Raw genomic sequence first — 23304 nt, forward strand, 5'->3', positions numbered from 1 at the left:
TGAACTTTGGAAGATGAGGAGCCTTACCCTCATAGGTAAGACAGTCATTATTAAGAGCATTATCTTGCCGATGTTTTTGTTCGTGGCAATGGTTTTTCCGCCAGGATATATGGGACTGAGGAGTTTAAATAGGGTCCTTTTTGTTTTCTTCTGGGGATCCAGGATGGAGAGGTTGAGGAGGGAGGTAGTAGTCAGGAGTTGGAGGAAAGGGGGAATGAGCTTCCCAAATCTAGAGGTATTTTTTGGAACCAACATATTGGTTTTCCTGTTAGTTACAATTAGCAAAGAGAGAAAGTGTGCGTGTATGATGAAGTTTCTGGCTGGGAGAGTGTTGGTGAGAATGAAGTGGTGTGAGAGGGATCTGACAAAGCCGGTTGCCTTTGAGGTGCCTGAATGGTATGAATGGGTAGTAAAGTTTGTGGAGAAGAATGAGTTGTGTGCGGTTGAGGTGAGTGTGTTGAGGAATAAGGGTATGGTGCGTAGGATGATTGAGAGTAAGGATGAGATGTGTGATTCAGTGAGTGGTGCGAATGTGGAGAAAGTATGGAAGAAAGTGCGAATGGAGGGGATGACAAACAGGCAGAAGGAGATCGTGTGGATGAGTTTGCATGGGGTATTACCGGTGTGAGAATTTCAGAGGAATAGAGGATTGGTGGCGAGTGACGAATGTCCTAGAGATGGAGGCAGTGGGTATGAGAACATAGTGCATCTCTTCTGGAATTGCAGTTCTGCACGGAGGGTTCTGAGGAGACTAGGACCTCTATGTAAAGAAATAACTGGATACAGAGGGGATAAGGAAAGCAGGGGGTGGATGGGGAGGGGATAAGGAAAGCAGGGGGTGGACGCGGAGGGGATAAGGAAAGCAGGGGGTGGACGGGGAGGGGATATGGAAAGCAGGGGGTGGATGGGGAGGGGATATGGAAAGCAGGGGGTGGATATGGAAAGCAGGGGGTGGATGGGGAGGGGATATGGAAAGCAGGGGGTGGATGGGGAGGGGATATGGAAGATACTCAAGTGGAAACAACTTGTAAATTTGTCATGAGTTTTGTGATTTGTATTGTTCCCTTTGATGATGAGACGGGGGAGTACTGCAGCAGTGCGGTTGGAAAGCTGCTTGAGTTTGTATTGAGTACTATCAACCCAATCTGAGGGTTTAAAAAAAATCTGTTCTTCTCGCTTCTCGGCCTTTTGGCTAGATCAAGTGTAGTGCTTGGTCTGGTTGGACGGTCGTGGGTGTGCTGGGTTCGGCCCAGGCTCTACTGCGAAAGCAGAATCCTTTCTGTGGTTCCTGACCGACAGATTTACTTTGCAAGATGGCTGGAGTAAGGAACACCATTCGTTTTGATGTGGACCTGACTGACAGAGCGAAGAACAGCATGGTGTACGTTGTGCGGGACATCCTGATGAACAAGTGTGGCGTACTGAAGACGGACATCTACAGCGTACAGGACTTCGCTAGACTAGGCCAGAATGACGTGACGTTCTGCGAGGAATATGCCTGCCTGAACGTCTATGAATGGCTGCGGGGTCACAAGGACAGCGATTTCCTGAGTGGGGTGAGGATTACCCCCTTGTTTGGGATACAGGAGAAGCTGGTCCTGGTACATGTATACAATCCGTATACCAATGTGGCGCTGATAGAGAGTTTCCTCAGACGGTATTGTGAGAATGTGCGCGGCGGAGAGAAACAGAAAAACATTTTGGACATCTTTAATTGTAAATACAAGTTTTTCGTGAGGTTCAGAATGGACCCAAACAGTCTGGGAGGAGTGATGCACCCGCCAGCGAGTTTCTCAATTGCGGGGAACCGAGGATACCTGACATATCCCGGACAGCCCCTGTACTGCAGGAATTGCAGTCAGTTTGGACACATGAAGGATGTATGCACTAAGGGGCAAGTCTGTCGCAATTGCCAAGGCGAGGGGCACCATGCGGGTAACTGCCCAAAACCTAAGCGGTGCGACCTATGTGGGTCAGAGGAACATGTGTGTAAGGACTGTCCGGGGACTGAACGCCCCAGAGAAAACCGCAGGAAAACCTATGCGGAGTGTGCTGCAAGTAAACAAGACACTGCTGCTTCGAGTATGGCTGCCGTTGCTAAGCAACCTGCTGTGAGAGCTGCTTCAGTTATGGCTGCCGTTGCTAGGCAACCTGCTGTGAGAGCTGCTGCTGGTAACCATGAGCAACCTGCTGCCAGCGCTAATGCGGTTTCTGTGATATCTGCTGCACGTGTTACTGTTCCCAAGCCACCTACTACAAGTACTACTGCTGTTTCCGTGCCGCCTGCTGCGGCTGCTGTTTCCGTGCCGCCTGCTGCGGCTGCTGTTTCCGTGCCGCCTGCTGCGGCTGCTGTTTCCGTGCCGCCTGCTGCGGCTGCTGTTTCCGTGCCGCCTGCTACAAAGAGTGTGACTGGCCAAAACATCAAGAGGAAAGTGGAAAACCAGCAAGGTTGTACCGCTGTTGTGGATATGAGAAAGGCGGCGGACGCCCAGGTATCGGAGGTCATCCGCCACCTAGAGGAGATTATAGAGGAGGTGGACAGTCCCATCCATCCGTCTGGAGTCATAGACCGTTTCTCCACACCAGAGATGTTTTTGTGTCGCAGGGAGGGTGGTGGCATTGAAATCAGTGACGAGGACTTTACCGAGGTGGCGAGTAAAAAAGGTGCAACAAAAAGAAGAAATGAGGACAGTGGGAGCGATGACATGGAAACCAGCAACCCTTTGGAGTCGTTAGCGCCAGACGGTGGCGACCATGTGAGGTCATGCTAACTGCCTTGACACAAGGACTCATGTGCCTTGACTTAATGTTTAGTATTTATATGTACAGAATACTATGTCTTTGGTGATCCACTCCCAGAACGTACGCGTATTTCAGAATAAGGCGAGAAGAGCGGCCATATTGAGCCTGCTGAGGCAGGAAGGTGCATCGGTGATATGCCTGCAGGAGTGCGGTATCAGTGGTGAGGTCGGCCCCGGTGAGTGGCCCCACGGAGGGGCTATATGGTCTGGGAGTGGATCCAATAAAAATGACGGTGTGGCAATCCTCAATTTCGGGGATATCCGGCTGCTGAGCTACGAGGTGATAGAGGTGGGGAGATGTATCTCAGCCATCTTACAGTACAGGGATGTAGAGGAGATGTATCTCAGCCATCCTGCAGTACAGGAATGTAGGGGAGATGTATCTCAGCCATCCTGCAGTACAGGAATGTAGGGGAGATGTATCTCAGCCATCCTGCAGTACAGGAATGTAGGGGAGATGTATCTCAGCCATCCTGCAGTACAGGAATGTAGGGGAGATGTATCTCAGCCATCCTGCAGTACAGGAATGTAGGGGAGATGTATCTCAGCCATCCTGCAGTACAGGAATGTAGGGGAGATGTATCTCAGCCATCCTGCAGTACAGGAATGTAGGGGAGATGTATCTCAGCCATCCTGCAGTACAGGAATGTAGGGGAGATGTATCTCAGCCATCCTGCAGTACAGGAATGTAGGGGAGATGTATCTCAGCCATCCTGCAGTACAGGAATGTAGGGGAGATGTATCTCAGCCATCCTGCAGTACAGGAATGTAGGGGAGATGTATCTCAGCCATCCTGCAGTACAGGAATGTAGGGGAGATGTATCTCAGCCATCCTGCAGTACAGGAATGTAGGGGAGATGTATCTCAGCCATCTTACAGTACAGGAATGTAGGGGAGATGTATCTCAGCCATCCTGCAGTACAGGAATGTAAAGTTCCATATAGTCAATGTTTATGCACCTACCTGTAAAAACGAGAAAAAAACTTATTTGAGAAGATGAGATTCTTCATGCAGGGCAGGTTGCCTCTTATATTAGTCGGCGACATCAGCAAGTCTTCCCTGGACGTTTCCGGGAAAATTTTAGTTGAGATTCTTTCTGATTTCCATCTGCAGGATATGCGATCTTTATGTAAGGTTACACCATTTATGCCGACCTACCACGCGGACAGGGGTGGGGTTCACTCCCGCCTGGATTTTTGTTTTGTGTCACATGACCTTAATGCTATTAGTTATAGGCAAAAACCTGTTTTGTTTTCTGACCATGAGGGTGTGCTATGTAAGCTTGTTATTAGGGAGAGCGCTGTGTGTGGGAGGGGGGTGTAAAAGTTAAATGTGAGTCATTTGGAGTGCGAGGATGTGAGAGCGCAGTATGAGTGCGAGTATAAAAAATGGAGTGGAAGAAAGAGGAGTTCCCCAATATTTTGTTATGGTGGGATTGGGTTAAAAAGAAAACAAAAACCTTCTTTAAATCTATGGGGTATAAAAGGGCGAGTGAGAAAAGAAGAGAATATATCAGGCTTAACGCCCAATTAAGCTTACTGTTAAAGCTCCGTGAGAGTGGCATGGAGGTCCAGCAGGACATCATACAGGTCAAAAGAGACATAAACAAGTTCCTGCTACAGAAAGGGAGAAGTATCATATATAGAGCCAAAGTTGAAAGAATGGAGTATGATGAAAAATGTACACGTTTTTTCTTCAAGAAAACTTTTGCAAAAAAACCTACCTTTGAATGTGTGGTGAATGAAGATGAGTGTGAGGGGGGAGGGGGTGCATGAGGTGATTGCGGGGTTCTATGAGGAGATGTATGCGGATAAGTGGAGGGATGAATGTTTGGAGAATGAGGTAGAGGGTAGGCTTGGGGATGTGGAGCGGGCATCCATTATGCGGGAGGTGTCCACAAATGAGGTGTTTGAGGTAATGCAGAGCTTGGCCTTAAATAAGACGCCCGGTGCGGATGGATTGCCAGTGGAGTTCTATCGGATGTTGTGGAATGTGGTGGGCAAAGACTTATGTGAGGTGTGTAAGTACATGTGGGTGAATGCGGAAATGGCTGATAGTATGCCTGAGGGTGTGGTTGTGCTGATCCCAAAGAAGGGTAATCTGAAGCATCTAAAGAACTGGCGTCCTATCACATTGTTAAACAGTGATTACAAAATCTATGCTAAGATAATCGCCAACCGTATGCGTGACGTGGTGGAGTGTGTAGTGAGTGAGGACCAGTATTGTGCGGTGTCTGGGAGACGTGTGCATGAGAGTTTGTGTCTGATGAGAGACGTGTTGTGGGACTGCAAGAAGCGAAAGAAGAATGTGTATGTGGTGAGCCTGGACTTTGAGAAGGCGTATGACAGGTTGTCGCATGGGTTTTTGTTTTGAGTGTTGTTGCAAATGGAATTTCCGGCCGAGTTTGTGTGCAGAATGAGAAGTTTGTATGAAAGTATCTATAGTAGCATGTTGGTGAATGGGAATGTTGGAAGGAGAGTGAATGTGAGGTCTGGTGTGCGTCAGGGGTGTCCTTTGTCTGCGGTAGCGTTTATTTGCGCCATGGAGCCTTTGCTATGTATGATCAGGCGAGACAAGGTAGTGCGGGGGATCCATATTTCTGGCAGCAACGGCAGAGAATTGAAGGTGAGTGCGTACATGGATGATGTGTGTGTGATGTGTGAGTCTGAGTGTGCGGTGAGGAGGGTGAAGCTGTTGGTGTCTATTTTCTGTGGTGCATCTGCTTTCCGTGTGAATTGGGACAAGAGTGAATGTAAGGTGTTTGGTGAGGCTGTGTTGAGTGCGGATGTGGGGTTAAATAGAGTGGATGGAGCTATCAAGATTCTAGGAATAAGTTTTGACAGTAGTCTAGATGGGAAGGAGAGTTGGCGAGAAGCAAAACAGAAAGCAGAAAGTTGTTTACATTTTTGGAGGCTGCGGAGCCTTACCTTCATAGGTAAGACTCTAGTGATAAAAAGTGTGATTCTACCAATATTCCTTTATGTGGTGATGGTTTTCCCACCGGACTACATGACCCTTAGGAGACTAAATAGGATCCTCTTTATCTTTTTTTGGAGGTCAAGAATGGAGCGGTTGAGGAGAGACGTGGTAGTGAAGAGTTGGAGAAAGGGGGGAGTGAGTTTTCCCAATCTGGAAGTTTATTTTGGTTGCAACATTATCTTTTTCTTATTAACATTGTTTCAGAAAGATACAAAAGGTGCGTGTATGATGAGGTATTTGGCAGGAAGATTGTGCATGCGGATGAAGTGGTGCGAGTATGATCTACGTAAGCCAGTGGCGTTTGAGAGTCCAAAGTGGTATGAATGGGTTGTGAGTTTCGTAGTGAAGTTTGAGTTGAGGGAGTGCGAGGTGAGTGTGCTGAAGAATAAGCGGATGGTCCAAAGAATGATCGAGAGTAAGGATGTGGTGTGTGACATCAATTCTGTGCGAGGAGCGGATGTGGAAAGTGTGTGGAAGAAGGTGCGGATGGACGGGATGAGTAATAGGCAGAGTGAGATTGTATGGCAGAGTCTGCATGGAGTGTTACCGGTGCGAGAGTTTCAGCGTGTGAGAGGCTTGGTGAGGAGTGAGAGATGTCCGAGCGTGATGCATGTTTTCTGGAACTGTGACTATACGCAGAATGTATTGCGGAGGCTCGGCCCGTTGTGCAGAGATAATGGGAGCCACGTTCATTAATTATGAGTTAGTCATGTTCGGGTTAGGTGTGAGTGATTGTGTGAAGCAGAGACTGTTGTGGCTATTCTTGGCGTGTGTGAAGGAAGTGTTGTGGGATGTGAGGAACATGTATGTGTTTAAGCGGAAGGATCTGAGTGTTAGGGACAGCGTGCGAATGGTGTTGGGGAAAATGTACTTTATTTGTGGGAAAAAAGCAAAGGGGGGGTGGATGCGGAGGGGATGTGGAAAGTTAAAAAATGGATTCAGTTGGTTAATTTGTCAGGAGTTTGACATGTTTTTGAGTTGTATTTGATGAACTGTTTTTATGATGTGTAAATAAAGCCGTTCTGGTTTTTCAAAAAAAAAAAAAAATCTGTCATCGCTTCTCGGCCTTTTGGCTAAGATCAAGTGTTTGGTCTTGGCTGGGGCCGCGGGTGTGCTGGGTGTTACCTAGTAACGAAAGATTAAAGATCCTTTCTTTCTGTGGTTTTGTACCGACAGTCATCTGAAGAAATGTTTGGCATCAAGAACACCATCCGTTTTAAAGTGGATCCCAGGAGCAGCATGAAGAACAACATCGTGCATATCGTGAGGGATATCCTGCTGGAGAAAGGTGAAGTCCCGAAGGAGGACATCTACAGCTTTCAGGATTTTCCACACCAAGGCCAGTATGATGTTCCCTTTTGTGAGGAGGTTGCATGTTTCAATGTATTTGAGTTGCTACGTGGCCAGAAGAACTCTGAGCTCCTTGATGGGGTGAAGATAACCCCGTTGTTTAGGTTGCAGGAAAAGACTAACTGTGCATGTGTACAACCCGTTTACGGATGTCATTGTTATTCGCAACTTTTTGCAGCACTACTGTGATAATGTGTGTGGAGGAGAGAAACAGCATAACATACTTGGGATTTTCAATTGCAAGTACAAGTTTGTCATTAAGCTGAAGAGGGATCCAAATCGCATTGGAGGAGTTATGCACCCGCCGGCTATTTTTTGCATTGCGGGGAATCGTGGCTACATGACCTATCCTGGACAGCCCATGTATTGCCGCAATTGTGGTCAGTTTGGCCACATTAAGGCTGTTTGCACTAAAGGCATAGTTTGCAGGAACTGCCAGGGGGCTGGACACTATGCTGGTGACTGCCCTAAGCCCAGGTGCTGTGATATCTGTGGGTCAGATGGACATATGGTTAAGGACTGTCTGGCAAATGGTGGGTTTGGTGGTGCTTGGCAGAGAGCACCTGATGTGGGCACTGCCAGCAAGAGAGTACTTCTGCGAGCGTGGCTGCTGCAGCACCTGGGCCATCTGCTGCAGCTCCGGAGCCTTCTGCTGCAGCTAGTGTGGTCTCTGCTCAGCCTGTGCAGGGGACTGTTGAAAAGGTTGCTCCTGTTGAAGTTAAGGCGGCAGAAGCTGCGGTGTCATCAGAAAAAACAGGGAAAGAGGAGGACATCAGGAGAAAGGTCAAGAATCAGAAGGCACATGAGGTGCGGATTGCTCCAGAGCCCCAGGTAGCCAGTGTGATCAGGCACCTGGAGGAGGTGATTGAGAAAGCAGAAGGTCCTGTTCACCCCTCAGATCCTGGGAACATTGAGGACTTGTCAGTACCGGAGACTATTTTGTGTTCAAAGGAGAGTGTTAGGACTTACAGACTCTGGCAGTGAGGAGTTCATGGAGGTCGCTTGCAAAAAAATCAGCCAAGAAACGCAAGTGTAAAAAAAGCAAAACTGAGGTCATGGAAATTAGCAACTCGTATGAGAGTCTGGCGCAGGACATTGACTATTCTTCTGACAGCGCTGAGTGTAAGCCGCCATGACATATATGTGTTTATGCAGTACCTGTTGGTTTACTTACCATGGTGCACATTGCATGTTTAAAGCTTTTGTTATAATTCTGTACATATATTATGGTTTTTACTGTGTTCCCCCAAAATGTGCGCAGCATTAAGTCGAAGGCCAGAAGGGCTGTGATTTTTGATTTTTTTACGGCAGAAGAAAGCTGATGTTTTTTGTTTGCAGGAGTGCGGTATTGACTCCGGCATGAACCCTGCAGAATGGCCTTACGGCAGCGTGATTTGGTCAGGGAGCGCACACAATAAAAACGATGGTGTCGGTATTTTAGTTAGTTCTGTTGAGCTGACACTGGAGAGTTATGAGGTTATTGAGGTGGGGAGGTGTATCTCTGCGGTGCTAGTGTACAGGAACGTTACGTTCAGGGTTATTAATGTTTACGCACCGACTGATAAACACGAAAGAAATGTTTTATTTGACAAAGTGAAGATTTTCATGCAGGGTAAACTGCCTACGATCCTGATTGGAGACATGAACTGTGACGTCTCCAGGAGGGCTTTTGACGTTCAGACTACCGCCTGAGGGATATGCAGCAGGCTTGTGGCGTCCTCCCTCACCTGAACACCTATCATGCTGGCCGGGGAGTGACGTTTCTGCGAGCCCCGCACAGAATTAGAACATGCCGCGGTTTGTTTTCTGCGTGTGATTTCGCGCAGACAAACCGCATCTGTCCACATAGGATTGCGTATTGTAATGCAATCCTATGCAGGCGTGTATGGGCGCAAATTCTGCTGGGAATTCCGCCGTGGAATTTCCGCCCGTCTGCAGGCGGCCTAAGAGTGTTGTGTGGGGGAAGGGGGTGTGGAAGCTGAATATTAAGCATCTAGAGAGTGAGGATGTGAGGAAGCAGTATGCAGGGTTGTATGAGAGGTGGAGTGAAAGGAAGAATGGCTTCATGAATATATTGGAGTGGTGGGACTGGGTGAAGAGAAAAACCCAGGCTTTCTTTAAGTCAGTCGGTTACAGAGTGACAGAGGAGTACAAGAGGCTCGGTGCTCGGCTGAGCCTGCTGATGAAGCTGCGGGATAAAGGGATGGGGGTGCAGGAGGACATCCTGAAGGTCAAGAGGGAAATAAAGAACTTCTTAAATGAAAAAGGTAGAAGCATAATGTACCGAGCCAAGATGGATAATGTTACATGATGAAAAATGTTCACGGTTTTTCTTTTAAAAAGTTTTTGCTAAAAAGCCTGTTTTTGATGGGGTAATGAATGAGGATGGATGTGAGGTGACTGGTGAGCGTGTGCATGAGGAGATCGCGTCTTATTATGAGAGTCTGTATGCGGGAAAAATGGGGGGATGAATGTCTAGAGAGTGATGGCGAACCTATGACACGCAAGGCCATGTTTGCTGACACATACAGAGAAGTATGGGGCCAAGAACCGAGAAGGGTTCTTTTTGTCTTCTTTTCGGAATCAAAAATGGAGCGCCTGAGGAGGGAGGTCGTAGTGAAGGATTGGAGGCAGGGAGGAATGGGCTTCCCAAATTTGGAAACTTACTTTGGTTTAAACATATTCGTTTTTCTGTTGTCTATGCTTCAGAAAGATGTGAAAGGGGCGTGTATGGCGAGGTACTTGGCTGGAAGACCTTTTGTGAGAATGAAGTGGTGTGAGCGGACTCTCAAATGCTACCGGCATACGTAAATCACAAAGTGGTATGAATGGGTTGTGAGTTTTGTGGTGAAGTTTGAGTTGAGGGAGTGCGAGGTGAGAGTGCTGAAGGATAAGCGGATGGTGCGGAAGATCATTGAGGGTAAGGATGTGGTGTCTGACATTAATTCTGTGCGAGGAACGGCTGTAGAGGAAGTGTGGAAGAAAGTGCGGATGGACGGGATGAGTAACAAGCAGAGCGAGATCGTCTGGCAGAGTCTGCATGGTGTGTTACCGGTGCGAGAGTTTCAGCGTGTGAGAGGCTTGGTGAGGAGTGAGAGATGTCCGAGAGAGAGGGGTGCGGTGGATGTGAGAGTGTGATGCATGTTTTCTGGAACTGTGACTATGCGCAGAATGTCCTGCGGAGCTAACAGGAGTTATTTTTATTAATTATGAGTTAGTTATGTTCGGTCTGGCTGTGAGTGACTGTGTGACGCAGAGGTTGTTGATGTGGATGTCATGGACCGCACCAAGAACAACATGGTGTACATCGTGAGAGACCTTATACTGGAGAAGGCTGGAGTACCCAAGGAGGAGATATTCAGCGTACAGGACTTTCCCCGCCAAGGCCAGTATGATGTGACCTTCTCTGATGAGGGAGCGTGTCTGACCCTGTATGAGTGGCTGTGGGAGCATAGAGACACGGAGACCCTTCAGGGCATTAAAGCCACCCCGCTGTTTGGGATCCAGGAACGGACTATTACAGTACATGTCTATAATCCGTTTACAGACCTCAGCCTCATTGCCAGTTTCCTCAGACATTACTGTGAGCAAATGCGTGGAGGGGAGAAGCAAAAGAACATCCTCGGCATCTTTAATTAAATGGATCCCAACGTGGTTGGAGGAGTCATGCACCCGCCGGCCGGCTTTTCCATCGCTGGCAATAGAGGATTTTTGACCTACCAGGGACAGCCCACCTACTGCAGGAACTGCGGTCAGTTTGGACATGTTAAAGCAGACTGTACAAAGGGCCAGGTTTGCAGGAACTGTCAGGGCACCGGACACCATTCTGGCTCTTGCCCTAAGCCCAGACGCTGTGACCTGTGCGGCTCTGAAAGTCACATCTGCAAGGACTGTCCTGGAACTGTATTGTCAAGAGATGTGGGAGTGTGGAGGCGACCGACAGAGACCGTCGTGACAGGAAATGTACCAACCGCACAGTCTAAATCCTCTGCGGCTGCGATGGATGCAACTCCTGAGGTAAAATCCTCTGCGGCTGCGATGCGTGCAGTTCCTGAGGTAAAATCCTCTGCGGCTGCGATGGATGCAGTTCCTGAGGTAAAATCCTCTGCGGCTGCGATGGATGCCGTTCCTGAGGTAAAATCCTCTGCGGCTGTGAAGGATAAATCGTCTGTGGTGAAAATGGCGGCAGTTACCAAGTCAGTCAGTAAAAAGGAAAGAAAAGAGGAAGGTATGAAGAGGAAAGTGGACAGGCCGAGGCCTGCGGAGGTTGTTGCTGAAGCTGAGGTGTCTGAGGTAATTCGGGACCTGGAGGAGGTCATTGAGAGTGTGGAGAGTCCTGTCCACCCCTCTGACCCCAGAAACAGCGACATTTTCTCCTCACAAGGGACCAGTTTGTGTTACAGGGAGGGTGGTGGGTTACAAGATGGCTCCAGCGATGAGTTCGTTGAGGTCGCTGACAAGAAAGCAGCAAAGAAAAGAAAATGTACAAAAAGTAAGGACCTCGTCATGGAAGTCAGCAATCCCTACCAAACGCTGGCAGAGGACTCTAGGGATTTTGAGGACAGTGGTGAGGAGATATGAGACTGAGCCGGCATAAAACATGTAATATTGTGCTATATGCATTCATAGGGCTTATGTTTTCTGAGGAAACCAGGCCTGAACAGCTATGTTTATGTACTGTCACCTATATACGGATATATATGTAATGTTTATGTGCCCTGGGCATTACTAAGGGCTATGGGGTTTACAGTATGCTCCCAGAACGTTCGTGTTTTTAAGAACAAGGCCAGGAGAGCGGCCATTTTAGGTTTGCTGCAGCAGGAGCCAGCTGCCATTCTTTGTTTACAGGAGTGTGGTCTCCATGGCGACATCAGCCCAGCTGAGTGGCCTCATGGCAGGATGGTGTGGTCTGGGAGCATACAAAATACAAATGATGGGGTGGGCATCCTGATAAACTCCAGGGAGCTGACGCTGCAGAGTTACACAGTGATCGAGGAGGGGAGGTGCGTCTCTGCGCGGCTGGAGTACAGGAGGGTGACGTTTCGGCTAATTAATGTATACGCACCCAGCGCAAAAAATGACAGAAAAGCTTTATTTGAAAAGATGAGAATGTTTCTGTTGGGCAGGATGCCGACCATATTAGTAGGAGACATGAACTGCGATGTGGCGAAGAGGGCCTTTGATGTTTCTGCGAAGGCTTTATTTGAGGTGGTTTCCGATTTTCGGATGAAGGATATGCAGCAAGCGTGCGGTATAAACCCGCCTCTGAATACGTATCACGCAGACAGGGGGGGGATTCACTCCAGATTGGATTTTTGCTTCGTGTCTGATAATGTCACCACCATAAGCTATAAGCAGAAGCCTGCGCCATATTCGGACCACGAGTCCCTGTTGTGTGAGGTGGATGTCAGTAAGAGTGTTGTGTGTGAGAGGGGGTTATGGAAGCTTAATGTGAGACACCTGGAGAGCCAGGATATAAGGGCCCGCTATGCGTGTGAGTATGAAAGGTGGAGCGCCAGGAAGAAAGAGTTTGCAAGTATTTTGCTCTGGTGGGATTGGGTCAAGAAAAAAACCCAGGTGTTCTTTAAATCTCTTGGCTATGAAATGGCTGCAGCCAAGAGAAAGGAGTACGAGAAGCTGAGCGCCCGGCTGAGCCTGCTGATGAAGCTCCGTGACAGCGGGATGGAGGTGCAAGAGGACATTGTGCAAGTAAAGAGGGACATTAACAGCTACCTAATAGAGAAGGGGAGGAGTATTATGTATCGTGCAAAGATCGAAAAAATGGAACATGATGAGAAATGCTCGCGATTCTTCTTTAAAAAAGTTTTTGCAAAAAAAACAACTTTTGACACAATTGTGAAGGAGGATGGATGTTAGGTGAGTGGTGAGGGTGTGTATGAGGAGATTGCAGCGTTCTATGAGGATTTGTATGGTGAGAAATGGAGGGATGAATGCTTGGAGAATGATGTGTTAAAGGTGCTTGAGGGGAAGCTCCCTGACATTGAGCAGACTTCCGTCATGCGGGAGATATCTAGTAGAGAGGTGTTTGAGGTAATACAGAAAATGGCTACAAATAAAACACCTGGTGCGGATGGGTTACCTGTGGAGTTTTATCGTATGTTGTGGAATGTGGTGGGGAAGGATGTGTGTGAGGTGTGTAAGTATATGTGGGAGAACATGGAGATGGCGGAGAGTATGCGTGGCGGTATTTTTGTCCTGATCCCAAAAAAAGGGGATTCAAAGAGTTTAAAAAACTGGCGTCCAATTACATTACTGAACTGTGACTACAAGATCTATGCTAAAATAATCGCTAACCGTATGCATGACGTGGTGGAGTGTGTTGTGAGTGAGGACCAGTATTGTGCGGTGCCTGGGAGTTTGTGTCTGATGAGACGTGTTGTGGGACTGCAAGGATAGGAAGAAGACTGTATGTGGTGAGCCTGGACTTTGAGAAGGCGTATGACAGGTTGTCGCATAAGTTCTTGTTCCGAGTGTTGCTGCGAATGGGGTTTCCGGCTGATTTTTGTGTGTAGAGAGAGGAGTTTGTATGATGGGATATATAGTAGGACGTTGGTGAATGGGAATGTTGGAAGGAGAGTGAATGTGAGGTCTGGGATGCGTCAGGGGTGCCCGTTGTCTGCGGTAGCGTTTATTTGCGCCATGGAACCTTTGCTATGTATGATCAGGCGAGACAAGGTAGTGCGGGGGATCCATATCCCTGGCAGCAACGGCAGAGAGTTGAAGGTGAGTGCGTACATGGATGATGTGTGTGTGTGATGTGTGAGTCTGAGTGTGCGGTGAGGAGGGTGAAGCTGTTGGTGTCTATTTTCTGTGGTGTGTCTGCCTTCCGTGTGAATTGGGACAAGAGTGAATGTAAGGTGTTTAATTGCCCCTTCTAACCCGAATAAAAGCAAAAATAAAAATAAATCTAATACACAAATAAAAACTGGAGCATACAAATGCTACCAACACAAATGTAAATGTTGCCCATTGATAGCGCATAATCGAGTAGAAGTAACCGATAGTAATAATGTCAGTTTTAAAATCTCTCAAAAACTAACCTGTAATACTACAAAAGTAATTTACCTTGTAGAATGCCCATGAAAACTACAATATGTAGGCAGAACAACAAATAAATTTAAAAATAGGATCGGTAATCACAGTCAAAACATTCAAAAAAATTTAGGAACCATAGTCTATCAAGACATTTCTTTGATGTCCACAATGGAGACGTGTCAAAAATGGTAGTGACACCCCTAGAATGTATAGATTCCAGATCAATCTCATCTCTTCGAAAAAAAGAGATGTTCTGGATCTACAGGCTAAACACTCTAGTCCCCGTTGGTTTAAATGAAATGCTGGAAAAGATATAAGATTATTAAATTATTTTTTTTTTAATTTTATACTGTAAATATATTTATATCAATCCAGAATACTAATTGAACTGTATATTATGAGTTTTAAATGAATTGTCGGCATATAATGAAATTTTAGAGATTTTATTAGATTTTTATATACTAAAATCATAATTATTAGATTTTATTTTATATATAATACACACCTAATCTAATTGTTGTATTTACTTAGTGTATAAAGTACATAATATATAAGAACATAAACTACTATATTGGGTGGAATCCCTATAGCAGACAGATCGTGAAAGTAACCACTGTTAAACACTGATAAGTGGGGATAAAGTTTATTGAAAAAAACTTGACACGCATTATGCGCTTCAAGGGGAGACGCGATGACATCACCACATCATTCCATGGAGCGGAGTCTCCTCCTAGTAATCTCCAGAGTACGGCGTGCACCGCCAATGCACATGGACAAGTGAGTTAGAGGTTTTAACGTTATGTATAAATAGTCTGTTTTTTTATGGTTTAATTGAGCTTGAAAAAGGCGACTGAAGGTTGCGGAAACGCGTAGCTCAGCTTATTTAACGACTTGTAATAAATTGATTATGATATAATCAATTTGAATATCGTGCCCGTTTTTCCATGAGCGCAAGCATTTGTTTTCCTTTTCTCTTGTCTAAATCAAAAGTGAATGTAAGGTGTTTGGTGAGGCTGTGTTGAGTGCTGATGTAGGTTTAAATAGAGTGGATGGGGCTATCAAGATTCTTGGAATTGGGGGGCGTGGCCTGGAGAGAGACCGAGACGGCTGTGATAGCTTAGGCTCCGCTCGGTAGCGACTCTCAGCGACATAAAACAAGCATTCGGTGGACTTTTACTCACCATCCTGCTAGGTGAATCTCCCAGGAACATGGCAGCGTCCAGGAGAAGAGCCTCCAGAGTGAACCCGACGTGGCTGGAAGAATTCTTTGTGCCGCGCGGCCCTCTCCCTAAAATAGCGGCAGAGGAATCTTCAGCTTCTGCAGCCGATGGTCCGGTAAGAGACCCACGCATGTCCCCTGAACTGACACCTATGTGTGGCGAGGAAGAGGATAGCGCCCGAGAGGTGATAGCGGGAGCGGGACAGGAGGAGAGGGAGACAGCAGGGGAGATCTGTCTGAAGGCGGGAAACACCATAGGACGCAGTGTAAAAAACAAGATGGCGGCGGTAACGCTGCAGGGAGGACAGTCTGCATGCAATAGCCCAGCCAAGCAGAGACAGAGACTGTCAGACGAAGTGGAGAGTGAAGCCCCTGTAAACACTGATCCCCAAGTTATGAAGGAAGGGGACATAGATAGCCTCTCAGCATCAGACAGACCAGCCTCAGACGTTTACATCAAAGAGGCAATAATGGCTTTAAGAAACACGATTCAAGCTGACCTGAAGAGCTTAACACATCATGTTGACACTTCAGTTCTAGAAGTAAATAATAGGCTGAATAACACGGAAAGCAAAATGGAAGAACTCGTTAAGTCACATAACGAACTTATAGATGCGCACTATGAGCTAGAAGGGACAGTCACCAAGATACAGAATAAAATAATTGATTTAGAAGACAGGAACAGGCGTAATAACTAGAGATGAGCGAACACGTTCGGCTCCGCCCCTTTTTCGCCCGAACACCGAACTTTGCGAACACTTCAGTGTTCGGGCGAAAAAGTTCGGGGGCCGCCGTGGCAGCGCGGGGGGGTGCGGCGGGGAGTGGGGGGGAGAGGGAGAGAGAGAGGGCTCCCCCCTGTTCCCCGCTACTGCCGCCCGCGCCGCCGCGCATCTCCCCGCCCCCCGGCGGCACCCGGACACTTACGCGCGAACACTGCAGTGTTCGGCAAAGCCGGTGTCCGGGTGCGGATGTGTCCGTAACGGACACGTTCGCTCATCCCTAGTAATAACGTTAAAATCCGCGGCGTCCCTGAGAAGGTCTCTAACACTGAAATCGCTGACTATGTCATCCGCCTCATCAAAAAGATCCTTCCTAATATCCCTGAACACGAACTCAAAATCGATAGGGCTCACAGACTCCCACTTCCAAAATTCCTAAAAGAAAATAGCCCTAGGGATATCATAGTGCGTATCCACCACTACAGTACCAAAGAAGCACTCATGAACGCAGCGAGGAAAATGAAATCACTGCTGAGCCCCTATTCTGATATACGTCTCTTCATTGACCTCTCTCAGGCTACTATGGAAGCGAGACGCAACTTTGCTAGCGTAACATTAGCCCTGAGAGAGGCGAACATACCTTACAGATGGGGTTTCCCCACAAAGATTATTGTTACAAAAGAGAACTCATCACATGTCCTCCAAGACCCCGCCTCAGCAAAGGACATGTTAAAATCTTGGGGTATAAAGATGAAAGACCCTACCGCCACCTGAGCTGAAACAGGCCCTGGGAAAACCCGAGATGATAAATCTTAAACACCTGACCTAACTAGCGAATGGAAGAAGATTCAAGACAACCTGCATGCAAGCGGGAATTTACAGTATCTAAGTCCTGCCGTTACACGGAACCACAGGTTTGAGTGTCGCACACACACTCCTGTGAACTTTTACACCCCACACGAAACCGCAAGCATTTGCTTGCCATACATTTCTCAGATTGTCATGCTGTTTTTTCTGTTCTGCAGTATGACTCTGTTGTATGGTTCATTATTCTATTTGCTTTCAACCTTTTGCATAACCAAAATTTGCTTTTTGTATAGTTTTTGTTTTGACAGGCATCGTTTACTATTTCAGTTCTCCAGCTCCTAGCTCCAAATCGCCGGTACTAAGAAAATGGCTACGAGAATAATGTCAACAAATGCCAACGGTGTGAATTCTCCACACAAGAGGGGATCCGTCTGGAAAGAGGCACTTCGCAGAAACACGGATATTGTATGTATCCAAGAGACACACCTTTTAGACACAGACAGCACCCGCATGTCCCACAAGAAATTCCCCCAAACCATATTCACTTGTGCCCCTAAAAAACAGGCCGGGGTTATGATTGCATTCAGCGAGTCCACACCATTTACTATTGAAAAACAAGTATGTGACCCTAAGGGCCGTTACATAATCCTGGTGGGGGTTTTGAGAGAATCACCGATCACATTGGTAAATATCTACGCCCCAAACAAAAAACAAATACATTTCTTGAATAGGCTTATGAAAAAAATATCCCGAGTAGCGAGGGGTCCGCTGGTCTTCTGTGGTGATTTTAACCTTGCCCCAGAAAGATCTGTAGACACCACCCAACTTTCCGCGAGGAAGGGAGCTTTTCTTAACCACTGGCTGCGTAGAGAGGCACTTTTGGACACCTTCTGCTGTCTCAACGCCTCAGCAAGGGAGTATACATTTTACTCCTCTAGACATAAAACATTTTCTCGTATTGATCTGTGTTTGGTGGACAAGCAACTAATAACCTCAGTGACGAAGGCAGAAATAGGTACGGCCACGTGGTCGGATCACGCCCCGATACTGATAACGTTGGCTCTGGGCAGCTTCCGACAAAAAGCTAGAGTGTGGAGGAACAACACTTATTTAATGAAAATCCCCGAATACAAGAAGGAAATACAAAAGAACTTGGAGGAATTTTTCACATTGAATGATACCCCGGGTTTAGACCCTGCTACCCTCTGGAACGCCCATAAGGCCTACATAAGAGGCGTCCTTATGAAACTAGGTGCCAGATATAAAAAAGCAAAACTCATTAAAACAGAGTCTCTAGTGGCCGATATCCAACTCTTAGAAAAGGAATTACAAACAAATCCCTCCTTGCCCACTCATAACAAACTATTCAAGGCGAGACTGCAGCTCCGAAAAATACTACAAAGTGACTTTGATAGGGAAGTTACAGCACACCGAGCTAACATATACTCCTCGCTAAACAAACCGTCAAAATGGATGGCTAACCTGGTGAAAAAAAAGACAATCAAGGCCAATATCCCCTTCGTGTGGAGCTCAAAAAACAAAGAGTTTAAAGTCACACACCCGAAGCAGATAGCTGACAAATTCCGCTCCTATTATAGCGAATTGTATAACTTAAAAAACGATCCCCACCTAGAGCAACCCAATAGCAGTGCGATCGACAATTTTTTGAATAAACTAAATCTCCCAAAAATAAATAGCGCTCAAGCTGTAGCATTAGACAAAGATGTCAATTCCGGAAGTCATTGATACAATCTCATTGATGAAAAACCAAAAAGCCCCGGGACCTGACGGGTTTTCGGCCGAATATTATAAATTATTTTTAGAACCAATATCTCCATATTTGGTAAAAAACTTCAATACAGCTATGCAACGCAGCTCTTTCCCAGAGGAGGCACTCCAAGCTACCATTGTAGTTTTGCCCAAACAGGGAAAGACCCCCAGATGAGCCATCAAATTTTAGGCCGATTTCCTTACTAAATACAGACGTAAAAATATTTTCCAAAACCCTGGCGCTTAGACTTCTTAAAATTCTCCCCGAGATAATTCTTTCCGACCAGGTCGGCTTTGTAAAAGGAAGGCCTCAGACAGCACACGTAGGATTATAAACCTTTTACACTCCTTGAAACTATCTCAATCTCCAGCGGTCATGCTAGCATTAGATGCCGAAAAGGCTTTCGACCGCGTCCACTGGGAATATGCATTTAAAAATCTGGCAAAATTTGGCCTAGGGGAGGGGGGGGGGTGTTACGCGCTATTAAGGCCCTGTATTCTACACCATCGGCAAAAACGCTAGTAGACGGTACACTATCTGAGCCCTTCAAAATAACGAATGGCACGAGACAGGGCTGCCCTCTTTCCCCCATTTTATATGTTCTCACAATAGAACCACTAGCCGAAGCTATCAGGTCGTCACTAGAGATAAAAGGAATACCCTTAAACTTCCGTCAGCATAAGATTGGCCTCTTCGCTGACAATATTATCCTTACTTTGGCTCAACCATTAAACTCCCTAAGGGCAGCCCAACAAATCTTACAAACCTTTAGCACTATTTCGCAGTACAAACTTAATATCAACAAATCAATGATTTGGGGAATAAATGTCTCAAGAGACCTAAAAGGAGCAATTAAAAAAGAGTTTCCCTTTGAGTGGCGAGATAGAGACCTGCCATATTTGGGAATTCATCTATCACCCAATATAGGTGACTTAGAAAAAATCAACTATACTCCACTGTTGGAAGCCACACGGAGGGAGATTGATCGATTAGTCGGGCTGAACCTCACGTGGTACGGTAGAATAATGACCTACAAAATGAAACTCCTACCCAAAATCCTATATTTTTTTAGAGTCTTGCCGATTAGTATCTCAAAAACCACGCTGTCCAAATTCCAAAAAGCAGATATCAGATTTTGTATGGGGAGGTAAAAAACCCCGCCTGGCATCATCCATCTTGGCCATGCGCCGCTCTAGAGGAGGAGCAGACATCCCTAACATAGAAAAATATTTCAAAGCGTGCCTTCTGAATCAAGCTAGGGGTATGATCCACCAAGAAAACCAACTAAGCTGCGCGAGCATGGAAAGCAGTCTCGCCAAACTCCCTTCTTGAAAGCCACTTCTTTTCGCAGCGTCACTGGAAGCTATGGCGAAATGCTCAAACTTAAAAATAAACAGGACTCCCTGTCCCCTACCACGGTAGCATCACTCGAGGTTTGGAAAGACCTAACTCAAAAGGTCGCTACATGCGATAACCTCAAGTCCCCTCCTCTCCCTCTAGAAATACTGAATGTATTCATACCGGACTTGGATATAAAAGAATGGAAGAGAGGGGGCATGCAGAACATATCCGACCTGATGTCGGGAAACGTAACTAAGCCCTTAAAGATCTTGTTATTACCTACAACCTTCATCAACAAGACTTTTACAAATATTCTAGGATTACACATTTCCTAAATAAATCTAAACCACACGAAATACCTCTAGATATTAACAGAATTACCTCAAAACCCAATTTGGGAAAATCCGACACCAGGACCTTTTACGATTGCTTGACGGGTAATAACAACCCATCAAAGAGAGCTCAGATGTTAAATTGGGAAAAAGAACTGGGGACGGTTATTTCCACAGATGCATGGAATAGAGCTTACAGGCTGGCAGGTAAATCAACCAAGGGATTGGGAATACTGGAAGTACAGGTGAAAATTAACATGAGATGGTATTTCACCCCCGTAATGTTATTTGACAGATTCCGCAAGGGAGATGGTCTGTGCTGGAGGGGTTGTGGTCGCAGGGGCTCTCTCACACATATTCTGGTCATGTCCTAAATTACGAAACTACTGGTATGATATATTAAACCTCCTGGACAAAACTCTACATGTCCACATACAAAGAGAGGCAAAACATATTCTATTACTAGTGGACCTAGATAAATACACCCCCCCCAACCAGATACCTCGTTGGCCATGCTTTGATGTCAGCAAAAACTTTAATTGCAAAGCATTGGAAGGTGCTTGACCCCCCCCCCCCCCCCCCCCCCGCCTTTTAGAGAGTTCAAAGACCGGATGGCAGAACAGAAAGTGTTTGAGAGATGGTTGGCATTTAGAGAGAACGCTATGGCGAAATATGAGGAGATGTGGAGCGCGTGGAGGGAACTTACATAACTTTGCAGCAAATATATATACTGCGATGCCAAGTTTAACTTACCTTTTAATTCGGTTTATACCTTACCAGGATTTTGTATTAAAAACGTCTTTGTAATAGACAATAGATCGTTGGAAGTACCTACATTTTCTTAGATACAAAATGGACGTGTCTTTTGTTGTAAGACTTCTTGAAATGTTTTGAAAACATTGAGGAGGTAATTGTAAGGCCGCCTGCAGACGAGCGGGTCGGATCCGGCGGCGAGAATTCTCGCCGTGGGACCCGACCCCAGCGCCTGCAGAGACGAGCGCGTACTCACCCGCGCCCGGGTGAGTGACGTTTCTGTGCGAGGCTCTGCGAGCCCCACACAAAAATAGGACATGCCGCGGTTTGTTTGCCGCGCGATATTTCCGCGGCCGTCTGCATAGGAGTGCGTATTGTAATGCACTCCTATGCAGGCTTTGAGCGGCGGAAATCCTGCGGGAAATCCCGCCGCGGGATTTCCGCCCGTGTGCAGGCGGCCTAATGCTTAACAGATCTCATATACCAAGTCGTTTTGACTTCTGTCTCTCTATAATGTTTATTCTCAGACTATGTACCTTTTTTTTTTATCCTCAATAAAAAAATCTAATGAATAAAAAAAAAAAAAAGATTCTTGGAATTAGTTTTGACAGTAGTCTAGATGGGAAGGAGAGTTGGCGAGAAGCAAAACAGAAAGCTGTTTACATTTTTGGAGGCTGCGGAGCCTTACCTTCATAGGTAAGACTCTGGTGATAAAAAGTGTGATTCTACCAATATTCCTTTATGTGGCGATGGTTTTCCCGCCAGACTACATGACCCTTAGGGGACTGAATAGGATCCTCTTTACCTTTTTTTGGAGGTCAAGAATGGAGCAGTTGAGGAGAAAAGTGGTAGTGAAGAGTTGGAGAAAGGGGGGAGTGAGTTTTCCCAATCTGGAAGTTTATTTTGGTTGCAACATTATCTTTTTCTTATTGACATTGATCGAGAAAGACGTGGAAGAAGGTGCGGATGGACGGGATGAGTAACAAGCAGAGCGAGATCGTCTGGCAGAGTCTGCATGGTGTGTTACCGGTGCGAGAGTTTCAGCGTGTGAGAGGTTTGGTGAGGAGTGAGAGATGTCCGAGAGAGGGGTGTGGTGGATGTGAGAGTGTGATGCATGTTTTTTGGAATTGCGACTATGCACAGAATGTACTGCGAAGGTTAGGGACGTTATGCCGTGAAATAACGGGTGTAAATTTCAGATCTTATGAATGTCATGTTCGGGTTAGGTGTGAGTGACGGTGTGAAGCAGAGGTTGTTGTGGCTGTTCTTGGCGTGCGTGAAGGAAGTGTTGTGGGATGTGAGGAATGTGTATGTGTTTAAGCAGAAGGATCTGAGTGCGAGGGACAGCGTGCGAATGGTGCTGGGGAAAATGTATATTATTTATTTGTGGGACAAAAAGAAAACGGGGGGGGGGGGGGGGGATGTGGAAGGTGCAAAGTGGAAACAAATTGTTAACCTGTCATGAGTTTTCCTTCCAATGATTTGTTTTTGTATTAATGTGATGAAGTATTGTTATAAATAAAGCGGTTTTGTTTATAATAAAAAAATAAATTTAAAAAAATCTGTTCTTATCAGTTTAATATCTGATACGTCCCCTATCTGGGGACCATATATTAAATGGATTTTTAGAACAGGGAGCTGGAAAAAGAGCTTGCTCTGTCCACTCCGCGCATGACCTGGTACTGCAGTACCTCCAGGACCGGTGCACCCCCTTTCCTACAGCAGTTTCCAAAAGCAGAAATGACGAGCAAGAGGTGCAGCGCAGCTGTGGCTGCTAACCAAGCCCTTTGATTTACACTCAGCCCGTCTGCTGCCGTGGATGATTCTAGGGCTTTCCCCACAGCTCGCAACATTGTAACCACTGAGCAGCTGCGTGTGTGTGTGTGTGTGTGTGTGCGCGTGCGTGCGTGCGCGCAGGTACTATTGGAAGCAAAACCACACACACAACTGTTAATACGCCAGCGACACTATCGTTCGTACCTACCACTGCGCTAATAGCCAAGTTGGAAACATCGGGCAGGCACCGCGTATCCTGGCAGCCAGCGTCTGTATGCTCCACGTATTCGGGTCATGGGTGTATGTGCAGGGGGTGCGGTCGCACCTGGGGCCCGGAGCCCATGGGGGCCCATAAAGTCTCTCTTCCCCACATTGTAAACCAATGCTATCAATGAAGCTT

The 23304-nt window shown here is 46.6% G+C and overlaps 1 protein-coding gene and 1 non-coding gene across 2 annotated transcripts in view; one reads left to right on the forward strand and one right to left on the reverse strand.

Moving 5' to 3' along the window:
• The window catches only part of ATP8B3 (ATPase phospholipid transporting 8B3), a 198334-nt gene that overhangs the window by 54455 nt on the left and 120575 nt on the right, over window positions 1–23304 (reverse strand). The window lies entirely within an intron of this gene.
• On the forward strand, window positions 22651–22841 carry LOC136574163 (U2 spliceosomal RNA). Its single transcript, XR_010786271.1, has one exon. It is a non-coding gene; the product is annotated as a U2 spliceosomal RNA (small nuclear RNA).

The sequence above is a fragment of the Eleutherodactylus coqui genome, chromosome 7 (assembly GCF_035609145.1).
Source record: "Eleutherodactylus coqui strain aEleCoq1 chromosome 7, aEleCoq1.hap1, whole genome shotgun sequence".
NCBI lineage: Eukaryota > Metazoa > Chordata > Amphibia > Anura > Eleutherodactylidae > Eleutherodactylus > Eleutherodactylus coqui.